Below are 18,044 nucleotides of genomic sequence, written 5' to 3' on the forward strand. Positions count from 1 at the left end.
TACAGTCCTGAACACAAACCTCCCTGCCTGGGTGGCTCAGCTGCTCAAAGTGCAGCTTCTCTGGGGAACTGACAGCGGATGTTCTGAGTCTGTGTAACAGGTGGCGATCTCAGGGGAAGAGTTTGCAGTGAGGGCTCTGGATCATGAGTGTCTTAGCTCTTCTTCAGGCACCACGTGTTGAGGTCCCATGAGCTGCACAGCCTGGTCCTGGCAGAAGCAGCAGGCACTGGAGGGGTTCTGTGTCCTATAGCAGCCAGTTCTGTGAAAGGGGGGCTGAGTGAAAGGTCAGGTATTTCTTCTCACCCAGGTTACCGTTGTCTCATTGGGGTGATATGGAGGGAAGCTCAGGGAAAGAAACATAACAATGGTATTTACTCCCATCTGAGACAAAAAGGATGCAACCATGCATCCTTGTTCAGAATTTGACTTGTATTTAACAGTTGTATATATTTGGAGATTTATTTAACCTTTTTTCCCTTGGTTTGCATGCATGATAAGTCATTTCAGTTGTGTCTGATTCTTAGTGACACCATGGACTGTAGACTGCCATACTCCTCTGTCCATGGGACTTGCCAGGCAAGAATACTGGAGTAAGTTGCCATTTCCTTCTCCAGGGGATCTTCTCAACCCAGGGATCAAACCCGCATCTCTTCTATCTCCCCATTGGCAGGAGGGTTCTTTACCACTAACGTCATCAGTAAAGCCCTTTTCCCTTGGTTTATTGATTGGTAATGAAGGAAAATAAAAGATTTTATTTTCTTTAGCAATAAAAATGCTAAAACTTGTTATAAGAATTAAATAAATGAATACATACAAAATAGTTGTCATATGACTGGTAAAGTTTTTACGTGAAAATGAAAAGTGAGCAGCAGTGTGAGTCGCTCAGTCGTGGCTTTGCAATCCCATGGACTGTAGCCTGCCCGGGTCCTCTGTCCATGGAATTCTCCAGGTTTTCACTCAGTAAATACTTGTTTCCATTGTCAGTTTGCTTCATCTTGTACTTAGAGAGATACGGTCTTTTGCACAGTGTCTTTATTTCAAATTATTCCTTAGATTCTCTTTATCTTTGGTAACTCCAACTTTGTTAAGTTGTGGAGTATCGTATTTTCTATAACCAACCAAGAAGTGTATAAGTTTCGGAAAAAAGGGATATATTTATTTGTTGTGTTTAGTTGCTCGGTTGTGTTCAACTCTGTGACACCGTGGGCTACAGCCCACCAGGCTCTGTCCGTGGGATTTCCAAGGCAAGAATACTGGAGCAGTTTGCCATTCCCTGCTCGAGAGGATCCTCCTGACCTAGGGATTGAACCTGATCTCCTGCATTGGCAATGGCAAGCGGAGTCTTTATGTACACATCAGAGGGGCTCCAGGTAGCAAGGAGTCAGACTCCATTGTTAATATGGGATCAAGACACCTCTCAGCCTGTTCTCCTGCATCCACTTTGCCCTATATCTGTCCAACCACAGAGACACTCAAAACTCACAAACCCAAGTCCACACAAGTGCCTTTACCAAGTCCCTCCACAACCCTATTAAAAGCCCAAACTTCCACCTCCTCCAACCCAGCCTGCTCCAGCTAGTGCCCACCTTACTCCACCTGGAATTTCCTTATGTAAGTGATAATCTTTCTCTCAAATTATACAGGTATGGGGACTGTCTGGAGACTCAAGAAAATTCTTAGTAATTAATTTCTATCTCATGTACAGGGAGTGCAAAGAGAGGAGGTACTTGACAAGTTGAGAAGTCGTGAAGCCGAGGGAAGGGAGCCCTATTCCTCTTTAATGACACTTAAACACATTTGCTATCTCACTAAGGGATCCTCAAAGCTAAACATTTTTAAGGGAAAAAAAGAGATGGTGGAGGCCTCAAAGCCAAGCACAGCTTTCAGTAATATCCGTGGTCAGAGATAGAAATAAGGCTCCATGGGCACCAGAGAAGGTTGGATCCTGATTAGAACAAAGCCTTCAGGTAGAATGGGGGAAGGGCCACACCTGGGAGAGGAGATGAACCAGGAACAGCAAGGAATCACCAGGCTGAGGACCAGCCTCCAGGTCATGTCTCCCTGATTGGATGAAAGTGATCAACACCTAGCATTTTTCCAGATTCAAAAGTAAATCATTTCTGATTGACATAAATCATTCCAGGGTCTAAAATCATCTCTAACATTTTTAGGGTAAATATGCATGTTAATTTACATAAACATTAAGTGTATACAGTACAGTCTCACTTTTTTTAAAACACGGAGGCATACATTATCAAGACGGAAAAATAGTTTCAGAGAAGGCAATGAACACAGGTGGAATATAATGGACATCAAGACAGAGCCAGAGGATTTGTAGCTATGAGGGGAATTATTTATTATATGCTTGCCACATATGACAGGATGTAGAATATTTTCATGAAACCAGAAACTTTTAAAAATAACCAAGAAGAATTAAGTACATACATTAACAAGAGACTTGGTTGAGCTTCTGCCAGTGCTTTGCTGTTTGGGGTCTAGTCAGCAGTATATACTTGGCAAAATGTTGACATCATACCAGGTTATAATTACATCATGCCCATGTCCTTAGGTTTATCTACATCCTAAGGACTGAACGACTGAACTGACTGACTGACTGAAGGATATTTTAGTTGTTGCTTAGGTTATAGGTACTTAAAACTAGAGAAAATTTATACACAGAATTACAGTCATGTGAAAAAAAAACACCTGAATAAGCAACATCATTTATTTTCCTTCATCACTACGGTTCCATGTTTGCACTCACACTAACTGCCTTTCTTCCCCACTTTCCCGGGGGGCTGCGGTGCTGACGCCATCTCCTCCCTCTGGCCTGTGGCCATGGAGGGAGCGTCTCCATCTCCTGAAGGCCATCGCATCTCATCCAGAGTAATGGACACCCCTGCCCGCCATGCTTCCGGCACAAACCACATACTCTCCTCAACCACTGATCACAGGGGTTCCCCAGGCTCCTGGGGTGCCAGCCTGGCTCAGTGACTGTGGGTCTGGGACAGATTCACACTCACACTCACCAGGGTGGGGTCCCTGCACGTGACTTCTGTGCCCAGAACCCTCACTGGGACCCGCACATGTCGTGGCCCTAAACACACCCCTCCCTCATGGGCTCAGCCCTTGTGCTCAGCTGAGCCGCTGCTTCCCCCAGGGAATCGGGGTCAGAGCAGCTGCTCCTCTCGTGGAGAACAAACTGGGGGAGGAGGGAATGGTGGGGAGCCCTGGAAGGAGGTGGGAACACCCTCAGGTCCAGAGCCCAGGAGGCCCTGTCATGAGCTCCCCGGGGTCTGGACCGCTGGCTGAGATGCTCACAGACGGCTCCATGCTGACTCTCGCTCCGCTCTCAGCATCACTAACTGTGAAGGACCGACCACCTGCTCTCCAGTCCCCCGGAGCACAGACCTTCCCCACACGGATGGACCTGCCAGACTCAGACACTTGCTCATAGACAGGGTTGGGGCCCCAGGGAGGGACTTTCTCAGTGGTTCTGAGATAACTATCTTTCCCTCAGTCTCTCTGGCAGAAAATCCTAGTCTTAAAATCTTAATCATCATGATGTATATTCTCTTAAAATCTGAAAATTATCCTCATTTTAGAGATAGAATACCATGATGAAATTTGAACTTCACGTAGCCACAGCTTCTAAGTTTGTTCAACTAAATCTGTTCTAGAATTTCCTGGCTTTGAATCATACTCATGCCTTTTCTCTGTTCCCTGCATCTCAGCGCCTGCTTCTGTCCTAGACTACCAGGACCTCAGGTTTCCCTGAAAGTAGACATCTTCTCCCCTAACTTTCAGAATGCCCATGTTCTTGGTTGGAGTAGTCAGTGGTTTTCAAAGTGCAAGAGTCAGGAATCTGTATGATATGACGTATTTGATATTTTATCCAGATAGTGATATATGGAAACCTTCATGGGTTGTATACTTAACATATTTGCCTGTTTTTCCTGTATGTTTTTAATATCACAATTAAAATGAAAAAGAACAAACACAGGGTCTTTAAACAAATATTTAAACAAGAAGAAAAATCAACACATAGAGAGGGAAACTCAGCATTCTTAAATCAAAGTGTAATATGATGCACAAATATGAGAGTTGGATCATAAAGAAAGCTGAGTGCCGAAGAACTCATGGTTTTGAACTGTGGTGCTGGAGAAGACTCTTGAGAGTCCCTTGGACAGCAAGGAGGTCAAGCCAGTCAATCCTAAAGGAAATCAATCCTGAATATTCATTGGAAGGATTGGTGCTGAAGTTTAGGCTCTAGTACCTTGGCCACCTGATGCAAAGAGCCAACTCATTGGAAAAGAACCTGATGCTGGGAAAGATTGAGGGCAGGAGGACAAGGAGTTGACAGATGGTTGGATGGCATCATTGCCTCAGTGGACATCATTTTTACTGTCTGACCACCAGGGAAGCCCAAGAATACTGGAGTGGGTAGCCTATCCCTTCTCCAGGGGGTTTTCCCAACCCAGGAATCAAAACAGGGTCTCCTGCATTGCAGGCAGATTCTTCCCTGGTAGAAACTGAGTACTTCAAATAGATCCCAGTTTTTAAACGCTCTAAAATATTTCCCAACTAATACTGGACATGCTAGTTACATATTCTGACAGCATATGATTGGCATAAACTAATTCCAAATCTCCCTGAACAATATAATCCTGTTTCTGGTTAAAGGAATAAAACTTACTAAAGATGAGCTCCTTTCCAGCTTGAGATTACACAGCAAATGCTATTAAAATTGTATTATTATCTTGAAAATTGTTATCAATAAAATTGTATTTTATCTAGAAATAAGTGTTTTATGTTCATGGATTTGTAACACATATGAAGAAACACAAGTATTCAGGGTGTACACATGTTCATCACATGTTCAAGGAGAGGACATGTTTCTATTCAAGAGTCTATTGATTTCTCATTTGAATCAGCAGTGAGGAGCCTGGAGACACTGCACACACATCTGTGAGCAGGACATTCCCTGGGCCACGCAGAATATAAGGATCCAAATGGAATCTTCCCAACGAGGCTCAGCCCTAGGATGGCAGGAGTAGCTGCGGTGAGAGGAAGACAGGCTGACACCAGGCTGGGCTGAGATGGATCTGAGTGTAGGGCCTTGAGGAGGCGCCACATGGAGGCCTTAGTCACAGTCACTGGGTCCTCTTCTGTGTAAACAGGGGTCAGAGTTCCCCCAGGAACGGCCCTCCCAGAACCTCCATCCTCCTCCCCACTAATGGAGCTCATGCTCCACCATCCCTCCAGGAAATGGCTGCCGTGCTCCCCCTGGAGGATCCACTAAGCTCCCTGTTGTACTTTGAAGTCAGGTGGGTTTGGAATCATTTTACTCTTTTTCCTCAGTGCTCTAAGTGTCAACAGATCCAGATGATTGATGTCTTCAATCAAGTCTTCTGTGTTTTCCAGGACCGCATGGAGGGCTGCTGGCACCATAGGCTGCAGAGCGCAGTTTGCTTTTCTGACTCCACTCAGATCTGGAAGATTCCATGTCACCTGGTCCAGGAGCCAGACCAGCCCTCCTGCATGTGGATTATGCTGTGTCCAGAACCAGAGAAGCTGTCTGGCAATTATTTTCATTAAGAAAAAGACAAATATTCAGCACCCTGAAAGGGAATGTACATCTACAACCCGCTTAGGGAGCAATGTGAGAACTCTCTAATCACTGCGGGAAATTTTTTCAAGAAATTTGGTACCTAGTTTTATGCCCTGAAGTGTCATTTCGACAGCACCTCAACTAAGGGAAATCAGCCACCAGACAACAACCAGAATGCCACCAGGCAGCCCAGAAAGAGTTCCCAAGTCATCTCTCTTGACACAACTTCTGAACTAGCACTTGAGTGGGAAAATTCTATCTGTATTTGTACCTACTTTCACCTGGTCCTTATGTCAAAACGTGCTAGGGACAGTCAGGTCAAAGTCCTAATATACACACATGTGTATCCTGCTCCAAGTTTTGGTCTTAAGTTTTTATTTGCCTCACCCCTTGAAGATCTTGATATGAGGAGGATGGTAGTTCATACTATTCCTCTTCTCTCCTTCTCTCTCTCTCTAATCTCACTGTGTTCTCTTTTTTCTCTGCAAATGTTAACAGAGACACATTTTGCAACAGGTTTTTCATTCTGTCTTTTTTTCTTCCTACATGGTCTGAGTGTAGTAAACTCTGGTTATGACCAACACTAGAAGATTCGATTATATGAAGACAAATGATTTTACTCACTCTTGAAACATTATTATTCAATTCCAAACAAAAAGATGCTGCCTGTTTAGGGGTACAAACAGGGTTGTTGTGACCACAAATTATTTGCTTTCTTTTCTGTAATAGAATCAAAGGTTTCTTATCTTTTTGTTTATATACTTCATCGTAACCAAAAGCGTGAGAGCAAATTCCTCTTTATAGTTATAAAATAATGAACTCTTTTAGTGTGATTCCCTTGAATAATGGATTTTCAACATTCTAGCAATCAGCTTTACATTTAACATAAGTCTATGAGAATTCCAGGAGAAGAGCCAATCTGTGGGATTGAAAATATTTCTAACTGACCAGGATGCGTGTTTGTAATGGGATCATTTAATTTTCTTTTTCATTCATATACTTATTTTCCATATCTGACCATTATTCTCTGATCAGGTCACTGCTTTAGAAGAGTCAATATGCAAATTTATGGAAGGACACAAAGATGGGGGCAGTTGATGCTCCAAAGAGCATTTGGACTTTGAGTGATCCGTGGCTTCTGGTCAAAAGTGACTAAGTAATGTGAAATTCACTCCCATGAGCCCAGTGCTTCCTAAAGGCAGAAAATCACCATTCTCACATACTGATGCAGGCAGTGTATTTTCATTATAATATGAGGAATGGCCACTAAATACTTCATTCACCCCTGGGTCTTTCCTGCTCTAATCTTTCCATCTCTGTTAACAAGGGAGGGAAAGAAGTGATTACAGAGAATTTAACTGCCTTCAGGTATCAGTTTACATCATTTGCTTTGATGTTTTTTCCACAGGGTCTTAAATATCCCTTTTTCAAAACTATAAGGATTTCTTTTAACTTCTTTACTACATGGTTAAATAAAGTGCTGGAATTCTCAGCACAGCGGCGTCCTGTGTTTAGCCAATACTAGAAATCCCCCTTGTCTTGATAACTTCAGAGCCAGATAGAAGGCCCAGAATCCTTCTGAAAAAGACCAGGTCAAAGAAAGTGAAAGCTTAAGGAAATGGAATAAGATTACAGCATAACTAATAGTGTGACTAGTGAAATGCGGATCATATGTCATTCTGCAAGTAACTCAACACCATGATTTTCTCAGCAGATGAGATTAGTCCAGAAAGTTCAGAGTTTAAAGACAAACATCGTCCTTGGTCAGTTATTATTTCAACATTTTCAAAATTTTATTCTTGAATGTTTCCAAGAGAATATGCAGACCAAGCATTATTGTGGAATCTTACAGAGTATTGTATTAGTTAATTTGTCTTCATAGTCAATTAAGCCTCTCTTTGGGTTTAAATTCCCCTGGAGAAGGGCATGGCAACCCATTCCAGTTTTCTTGCCTGGGAAATCCCATGGCCAGAGGAACCTGGAGGGCTAGAGTCCACAGTGTTGCAAAGAGATGGACAAGACTGAAGTGACTTAGCATGTATGCCTTGGGTTTAAATTACCCAATTTTAAAAAGACAGCAAACTCTACTTTGACAATTTTCAAGATTCTGTTTTCAGGACAAAAAGAGTTTGATATTGGCACTATTTTTCCGGAACTGTTCAGTTCAACATGACCTGCGTCAGGCTGACACAGGACAATGGTCTTGTTTGTCTGCCTAAGGAAGCTGCTGTGACAGACTGTCCTCCGAGCACTAGTGGCCCAGAATCCTGTTCCATGGGGACCATTCAGAAGTAAAAGCCAAGGAATGTGTCAGTGATAGACACAGGCCACCCTGAGACATTCAAATAAAGGAGCCAGTCATTGCTCTCCTCACGAATTCTCACAAACAGCATCTCCTTTGGACATGTAGACTCATGGCTGTAGCTTCCAACACACAGGTATTGAGGGTCTTAGGTCCTCACACAGAGCTGAGGGAATCAGGAAATCCTATAGCACCTGATTCTACCTGAGTCCACAGAGGAAAAGGTTTTCTGAGCATCACTCAGAAAAAAAAACACAAAGTCACACTTTTTTCACACTGTCCACCATCTCAAGTGAATATTTTTCTCAAAAACTCCTGTGACTAAGCTGTTTTATATGAATATATATATATAGAGAGAGACAGACAGACAGAGACAGACAGACAAAGAAGAGAGACAGAGACACAGACAGAGACAGACACAGACAGAACTATGGTAGAACATGCACCAGACTGAAAAAACTGAGTTTCAGGTATTTCATATCACTGATTTAGGCATAAAAGTCTCATCAAATTCTTACTGTCTTAAACTGAGCTATTAACTCTCTGAACAACATATATATTATTTTTCTCCTTGGCAATTTCTTTTGACTTAAGTATTCTTTGAAAGTTAATTCACTTGTTGCCAGGATCAATTCTAAAAGCTGATTCTAGCATTCCTAAACAGGTAACTTGGGAACTGCAATTATGTAACGGTTCATGAAGCAGCTCAACTTCATGATATTCTTTGGAGGAAATTCTGAGGGTCAGTACTAGTGGGGAAGAAGTTGTTCTCCTGTCTAGATCAGTTGGGAAGAATCAGAGTGAGATGGACATTCCCTCCCAGATACTAACCCTGAACATCCGTGTCCACAAGTAGGGTCCCCATTGCTTTCTTAAAGTCCTGGCCCATGTACACTGGGTTTTTGCAAACAATCTGCACTTTCACAGTGAGATTGTTCACCCCACTGCTCCAACCAGTATAGACTGTAGCCATTGGTTTACATCTCAACAGTAAACATTAGTCTAACTGGAAAAGGATCTTTAACGTTTGCAATTTTATGTCATCTAACGTCTAATTTTTCCACTGTTGTTGTAGAGAAAGTGAATACTTTAATGTTCTAAAAATATCTCTGAATTAATAATGAGCCAGCGAGTTACGTGTCATGACATGCTATGGTTGAAGTAAAATAATTCCAAATTGCTAGGAAAATATAATACTCTTTCTGGTTAAAGAAATAAACAAATTAGACATGATTTTCTATTTCAGAATAATGGGTTCCACAGTGATTGCAATTAAAATTGTATCCTTAATTAGTGTGTATGCGTGCTAAGTTGCTTCAGTGGTGTCTGACTTTGTACAACTCTGTAGACTGTGGCCTGCCACGCTCCTCTGGCCACAGGATTCTCCAGGCAAGAATGCTGGAGTGGGTTGCTAAGCCCTCCTCCAGAGGATCTTCCTGGCCCAGGGGTCGAACTCCCACCTCCTGCATCTCCTGCATTGGCAGGCTGGTTCTTTACCACTAGCACCATCTGAGAAGCCCATACTTAACTAGAAAGTCCCTCAGAATCACCCATATACAAGGCTTCTAACACATACAGAAACAAATGGCAAATTTCAGTGGTATTTCTGTACATAGTCACAATGGAGACACACATCCATCCAAAATTCTCTTGATGTTTTACTACCATCACCAATGTGGATAGTGGAGACACTGCACATACCTCTGTGAGCAGGCCACTCACTGGACCTTGCACAGCATAATGGCCCCAAACATAAGCTTTTCAGAGACTCAACCCTCAGGGTGGCAGGAGCAGCAGCAGTGCCCAGAGGACAATCTGTCCTCAGGCTGGGCTCAGGTGGAAATGTCTGTGGAGCCTGAGGAAGACACCACAGTCGTGGGGGCCTATGCCTGAGCACCTCTTCTGTGTAAACAGGGGTCAAGGCATCACTAGAACAGCCTCCCTGAGCTCCATCTTTCTCCCCATAAGGGTGCTCACACTCTGTATTCCCTCCAAGCAATGGCTTCCGCGTCTCCCAGGAGCACCTACTAGGTTCCCTACTGACCTCATGGCTGCACAGAATTTCAGTCATGTCGCCGGGAGGACACCCTAGTCTGGTTGTGACATCCCCACTGCCACTTAATCCCTTCAAGGCACTCGCTTCATGACTTTACCAGCAGATCATCACTCTCACTAACCAACTGGAGAATAAAAAGTTGCCTGCACTACAGTGGTTTTTGGCCTTTGAGCAGCTCAAAGCTCACATATATAAGGAACCATAGTAACATTGTCTAAAAATCCTCTTTGACTTTCCTCATCACTGAATTCACTGAGTAATTACTCAAGATGTTTATCCACTGTCAAAATTTTCTCTTGTGAAACTAGTAATGTGCACTTTTTGCCGCTTTTTAAAATTAATTTTTATTGGAGTATAGTTGATGTGCAATGTATTATGAGTTTCTGCCATACAGCAACGTGAATCAGTTACATATATGTATACATATATCTACTCTTTTTGATTTTTTTCCCATAGAGGTCATGATAGAGTATTGAGTAGAGTTCTCTGTGCTATACAGTGGGTTCTTATTATTAACAGTTATCTACTTTATAAATGGGTTCTATCCCTGCGTTGGGAAGATCCCCTGGAGGAGGGTGTGGCCACCCACTTCAGTAATCTTGCCTGGAGAATCCCCATGGACAGAGGAGCCTGGCAGGCCTACACTCCACACGGTTGCAGAGAGTCGGACACAACTGAAGCGAATGAACATGCACTTTACATATATTAGTGTGTATATGGCAACCCCAGTCTCCCAGCTTCTCCCTCCTCTCCTTCTCCCCTTGGTAATCATAAGTTTATTTTCTCTGTCTGTGACTCTATTTCTGTTCTGGAGGTTCATTTGTACCTTTTTTAAAGATTCTACATGTAAGCGACATCATATGATATTTGTCTTTTGCTGTCTGACTTGCAAAGAGCTTTTGCACAACAAAGGAAACGATAAACAAGGCAAAAAGCCAGCCCTCAGAATGGGAGAAAACATTTGCAACTGAAGCAATCGAAAAGGGGTTAATCTGCAAAATATACAGAGACCTCATGCAGCTCAATATCAAAAAACAAACAAACAACCCAGACAAAAAGATGGGCGGGAGATCTGAAGCTAGGAATATGCCTTTTCCCACCCTGAGATGATTCTAGTGCTACAAGCTGCACCTGTGTCACTGTACCTGAGTTACAGTCTGCATGGCCACGTCCCTCTTCATGGAAGACCCTTGTTTTTTACTGTAACTTTTTAAAAAATTTTACTAGTACATCAGAGTGGTAGCTAAGGTGATTGATTGCAATTTATCTTTACTACACAAGTTTATTGCTATGAATTCAGCTTTCTTTCCTCCCGCAAGTTTTGATACACAATAATTTTTTTCTATTCACAATGAGCTCTACTTTTCTCTTTGGGTTCTTCTCTGACTCTATCTTTTTTAAAAGCAGTTTTTTATTTATTTTCCAAATATTTGAAGATTTTTCTGATTGCTTTCTGTTACTGACTTTGAATATTATTTCCTTGTTTTTGTAGAATATACTTTATACAGTTAGAATTCATTTAATTTTATTGACTGTCTTGTGACCCACAGTATGACCTATCTTAGCTTTGGTTTAGAAAGAAATCCATATTTGACTCCTGTTCATCCATGTGTTCTCTGAGTGTCAGTTATGTCCTGATGGCTGATGTCTCTGATCTGCTCTCTGTGTCCTCACTGGTCCAGGAGGCAGGGCTGCTTGCACCATAGGCTAAACCTACTGCAGAGCCCTTCGCTTTTCTGGCCCCTCTGAAATCTGGCAGATTCCGTGTCCCCTGGTCCATGAGTCAGACCAGTGTTCATAGATGTGGAATGTGTTGTTTTTAGTAGTCAATGATGCTAGCAAGCAATTCCTTTGTCACACATTAAACTCACAAGGAAATATGACCCCCACCTTGTTTATGGAGTCCACCTGAGAGCTCTCTTATCATTTTGGGGAAAGACTTCATGTGACTTGATGCCAACTGTAGAACCGAGTGCTTCCAAATACAGTCTGTTTTAAAAACTGAATAAGGATTATATATAGAAAGAGAACAGCAATGTGACATTCTAGTCTTTCACAGGACAAAATATAATGGGCAGAGGGAGAAAACACATTGAAAGAATCTGAAGGGTCATGACTATAGATCTATGGGCTTTAGAACTGATTGATAAATTAAGATTAAGAGACTTGAGAACCTGTTGGATAAAAGATGACACTGAACCCTGGCTGTGGATGAAATATACTTAGAATATATAGAAATATACTGTAAAGTATCTAATACTGTTTTCACAATTTCACAAGTGTGGATACTGGGGTAAAAAGAGTTTAAAATTTTGATTGATATCATACAACCAAGTAAGTTATGGAGCTCCAATCCAACTGAGATGGTTTGATTTCAAGGTTCAGTGTATTAACCACTGTGCTGTGGACAAAGCTCTAATTCCTGAATGTACAGAGATTGTCTTACAATTTGGAATAACATCAATAAAGCAGTTTTTTGAGAGAGACAAAAGAAGAGAAAGTAAAAGATTTCTACTTGGCAATGGAGTTACTGTGGTGTGGTCAAGATTGGGATCCTCAGCTATTCAGTTAGTCTCTGCTTATACCACACTTTCATTGTTCTCTGCTAGTTTAACCTATGTGTCAATTTTTGGTTTCTGTCTCACTGCATCCCTCAGTTCCCCTGGAAGGTATTGTGAGGACAGGGTGATGGCTGCACAAGAAAGTTGATCCTTAAGGTCTCAGTTCTGATTAGATCTAAGCTTCACTCCATTTAGAAATCTCACAGGACATGGTGTCCACTAGATGCTTACAGAAGGAATGGACACTTCTCTGTATTCTCTAAACCAAGTATATCATGGTTTTATGTCACTAGTTATGGGGAGGTTTAAATTGCTTCTTTAAACTATATTGAATGCATACAGTCTAAAGGCTGGAAGTAGAGCCTCTGGTCCTCACTCTGCTCTCTGGTTCCACACAAGGCAAAGAAGCCTGTGTCTTTTAGGGTTTTGTGAAGGTGCCTTAATAAAGGCCCTTTATTACACAGCTCTTTCTCCCCTTGCCCAGCACTCTCTCCATTCATTCCAGGAAGAAATAGAAAATTTGAACAGACCAGTCACAAGCAATGAAATTGAAACTGTGTTAAAAATCTTCCAACAAACCAAAGTCCAGATCCAGATGGCTTCACAGATGAATTCTATCAAACGTTTAGAGAAGATATAGCACTTATCCTTCTCAAACTCTTCCAAAAATGGCAGAGAGTGAAATACTCCCAAACTCATTCTAAGAGGCAGCATCATCCTGATACCAAAAGCAGCAAAGATTTCACAAACAAGAAAATTACAGGCCAATATCACTGACGAACATAGAGTGGAAAATCCTCAACAAAATACTAGTAAACTGAATCCAACAACACATTAAAAGGATCATACACCACAATCCAGTGGGATTTATCTCAGGGATGCAAAAATTCTTCAATACATGCAAATCAATCAATGTGATTCTCCATTCATTCTCTAGTCCACAAGTTCTCACACGGTTTAGCCTGAAAATGAATGAGTGCTCCTTCTTTGAATCTAACAATCAAGTACTCTATGATTTGTGAAATAGTAATTCTATAATGTTAAATCAATTCTCATTTACTTCTCCAGGAAAGATTTTCTTCACATTGTTTATAACAGATTTCCACATGACCTGACCATACTTCCACCAGATCCCTGCAGAGAGCAGTAATTTCAAAATGCAGCTGACTGCTGGTGACCAAAACTGCAGAAGGTGAAACTCCAAATAAGGAGGGACTGCTCTCATTGACTAAATTTTTATCGTGACCAGTGGATATTACAAAACAGTGACAGATTTAAAGTGCCAAAAGGAAAAAAAAAAAAGGGCAACAAGAATTTTATCATGAAACTATCTTTTGAAAACAAAGAAATGTAAAAATATCCCCTAATAAACAAAAGTAAAGAGACGTTACTGCTAGCAGGTATGCCTATAAAAATTACAAAAGAAAACCCTTCAGATCAACTGACTCAAATCCACAGGAAGGAATAACAAAGGTAAAGAAGATAGAAACAAAAAATGCGTGCTTCAATTTACATAATGTTCAAGTCCAGGAAAAACCAAACTATTGTGATAGATGTGACAATAACTACCTTGTTGCAATAGGAATCATTATTGACCCAAAAACTCCTTGAGAGAGGTGTTTGGAAAAGATCTGGTCAATGAACTTATATAAACTTGACTCAGTTGCACAATAAGATTTCTGCCATTTACCCTGCATTTGTTTTAATCTCAATTTTTTAAAAAGTACAAACTGAGTACAAAAAAGTACAAACATTTATTTCATGGTTTAAATAAACATGAAAAGAGAATAAGCATCATTGAATATTTATGAAACTTAAGCTTATTAAGGAGAAGGCAATGGCAACCCACTCCAGTACTCTTGCCTGGACCGAGGAGCCTGGTAGGCTGCAGTCCATGGGGTCGCTAGGAGTCGGACACGACTAAGAGACTTCACTTTCCCTTTTCACTTTCATGCACTGGAGAAGGAAATGGCAACCCACTCCAGTGTTCTTGCCCGGAGAATCCCAGGGAAGGGGGAGCCTGGTGGGCTTCCGTCTACCGGGTCACACAGAGTCGGACACGACTGAAGGCGACTTGGCAGCAGCAGCAGCAAGCTTATTAAAGAGAAGTATAAATGTAACTGGAAAAGTACTAAAGAACTAGAAAACTGGCTAAGGAAATGAAGGAAACATTTAATTACATCTCTTTCCCATTGGGAAGCATTGATTTTATCTCTGGTTTTCCCTCAAACACAGACATTTTCTATTTCTCCACCCTCTCGCGAAAGCCCTTATCCTCCCATTGGCGCCCTCCACGTGACAGCACCCACCAGGGCATTTGTATTTTGGTCCCTAAGAAAACACTTCAGGTGAGAACTTTAAGTCTTAGATAAAAGATCAGCTCTAGTCTTGCTTTGACTCATCAGATAAACTCTCAAAATGAAATTCTGCTCAGCTCCTGAGGCTCCTCCTGTTCTGGGTCCCAGGTGAGGATGGAGTGGGGATGAGAAGGAGGATGGGGGTGAGTTCTGGGGGCACCACTGCCCTCCATGTCTGTTTTGTCCAAGAGTTAGAGGCATATGTTTTATCCTCTGGGAAGGGGCATGTGATGTTTAGGTCTATGAGTCTGAGGAACATTCTAGAAAGAAAAAGGACTTATCCTCTGGTGAAGACTATGACACAGAAAGAGGGGGATGTTGTAGGTCACTTGCAGAGGCCCCTCGGTGCATCACAATCTTACACTCTTTTTTGAAATTGAATATATTGGGATAGTAGCCAAAATCACAAAATGTTGCTTAACTTGAAATAAATAACAGGAAGAGAGAATATGGCCTTGAGAAAACAGAAAAATCAGGCATGTAAAGATAATATTTCCATAAACAGAGTGGCTTCCCATGTGGCATTAGTGGTAAAGAATCTACCTGCCAAGCAGGAGATATAAAAGACATGGGTTTGATCCCTGGATTGGAAAGATCCCCCAGAGAAGAGAATGGCAACCCACTCCACTATTCTTGCCTGGGAAATCCCATGGACATAGGAGCCTGGCGGGGTCATAAGCAGTCAGACATGACTGAGCGACTAACATACTTTTTTCCCCACCAACTCAGGTAATAAAGACACTTGCAAAACCTTCTCTGAGCTCCCTTTAAACTAGAATATTTATCAGTGAATTTTTCCTATAGCCAATAACAGGTGCAGTTACTTAGGAAAGATGACCCACTTCATTCATAGGTCTCAGGGCTCAGGAATTCAGTCCAGTGACCTGCAGGTGGGGAGCTCCCTTTGATAGATGGCTTATCTCAGTTATCACACCAGCAGTGTAAGAGGGTTCCCTTTTCTCCACACCCTCTCCAGGATTTATTGCTTGTAGACTTTTGGATAGCAAACACAAAGTTTCAAATTCTGATTGGTCTTTTATTTTACCATCTGTTGCCTTGAAATACACAGAAATTCAAGCTAAAGTATACTTTGTTCTCTTTATAATAGCCAGGACATGGAAGCAACCTAGATGCCCATCAGCAGACGAATGGATAAGGAAGCTGTGGTACATATACACTATGGAATATTACTCAGCCATTAAAAGGAATACATTTGAATCAGTTCTAATGAGATGGATGAAACTGGAGCCCATTATACAGAGTGAAGTAAGCCAGAAAGATAAAGACCAATACAGTATACTAATGCATATATATGGAATTTTAAAAGATGGTAACAATAAGCCTATATGCAAAACAGAAAAAGAGACACAGATGTATAGAACAGACTTTTGGACTCTGTGGAAGAAAGCAAGGATGGGATGTTCAGAGAGAATAGCATTGAAACAAGTTGACTATCAAGGGTGAAACAGATCACCGGCCCAGGTTGGATGCATGAGACAAATGCTCAGGGCTGGTGCACTGAGAAGACCCAGAGGGATGGGATGGAGAGGGAGGCGGGAGGGGGGATCGGGATGGGGAACACATGTAAATCCATGGCTGATTCCTGTCAATGTATGGCAAAAGCCACTACAATATTGTAAAGTAATTAGCCTCCTACTAATAAAAATAAATGGAAAAAAAAAGACTAAGTAATAAAAAATAAATAAAAAATAAAGGCTAAGTAAAAAAAAAAATACTTTGTAAAAGTAGCCTTTTAAAGAGTTGATTTGGAACTTCTCTGGTGGTATAGTGGATAAAAATATGCCTGCCAATACAAGGGACATGGGCATGGGTTTGATCCCTGGTCCTGAAAGATTCCACAGGCCCCAGGACAGCTAAGCCCATGAGCCACAACTCCTGAAGCCCGTGTGCCTAAATCCTGTGCTCCTCAACAAGAGAAGCCACCACAAGGAAAAACTCACACACCGCAATGAAGAGCATCCCCCACCATCGCAACTAGAAAAAGCCCATATACAGCAACGAAGATCCAACACAACCGAAAATTAATTTAAAAAAAAAGAATTGATTTACAACAGAAGAAAATACAGCCTTATTTCCATTCTTGTTTTTTCACTACAGAAGTTTCCATATTAGGTAGTGAGTGATTCGTTTCCCAGGCCTGCCATAACCAAGTATCACAAACTTAGAGACCTAAGACAAAACAAATTTATTCTCTCATAGCTCCAGAGGCAGAAAGTTTAAAATTAATACCCCTGAGGGGTTCTGATCCAGCACCATTTTCTACAATGACCATATTTTTTTTTCACTTTTTAAAAAAATTGGAGTATAATTGCTTTACAATGTTGTGTTCACGTCCTCTGTACAATGAAGTGGGTCAGTTATAAGTGCAGTTGCTCAGTCGTGTCCGACTCTTTGAGATCCCACAGACTGCAGCACACTGGGCTTCCCTGTCCATCACCAATTCGTGGAGCTTGCTCAAATTTATGTCCATAAAGTCAGTGATGCCATTCAACCATCTCATCCTCTGTCATCCCTTTCTCCTCCCACCTTCAATCTTTCCCAGCATCAGGGTCTTTTCCAATGAATCAGCTATATATATACATATATACCCTCCCTCGTGGACCACCCTCCCCCCCACCCGATATCCCACCCCTCTAGGTCATCACAGAACATTGAGCTGGGCTCCCTAGGCTATACAGCAACTTCCCACTAGCTATCTATTTTACATATGGTGTGTATATATGTCAATGCTACCCTCAATTCATCCCGTACTCCCCTTCCCCGGCCCTGTGTCCACATGTCCATTCTCTACATCTGTGTCTCTATTCCTGTCCTGCAAATAGGTTCAGCAGTACTGTTTTTCTAGATTTCACATACATGCATTGATATATGACATTCGTCTTTTTCTTTCTGACTTACTTCACTCCGTATGACAGACTCTAGGCCCATCCACACACAGTGATCATCTTTGATGAAAGCCCAGGAAAATGTCAGTCATAGGTACAGAGACATTAAAAGAGTAGACTTGTTCTCATTATAACATACAGAATTTCCTTTTAAACTGTAGATTCAAGACTATGGCTAGCCAAATACATGATGAGAAAAAGTTGATATGATAAGAATTTATGACCATTCAGAAAAAAGATAATATATTAAT

The 18,044-nt window shown here is 41.6% G+C and overlaps 1 gene segment (V, D, J or C); it reads left to right on the plus strand.

The window, feature by feature from the left end:
* Nucleotides 1-18,044, plus strand: part of LOC110132584 (immunoglobulin kappa constant-like) — an 87,407-nt gene that overhangs the window by 711 nt on the left and 68,652 nt on the right.

Source organism: Odocoileus virginianus, chromosome 2 (genome assembly GCF_023699985.2).
Source record: "Odocoileus virginianus isolate 20LAN1187 ecotype Illinois chromosome 2, Ovbor_1.2, whole genome shotgun sequence".
NCBI classification, from domain to species: Eukaryota; Metazoa; Chordata; class Mammalia; order Artiodactyla; family Cervidae; genus Odocoileus; species Odocoileus virginianus.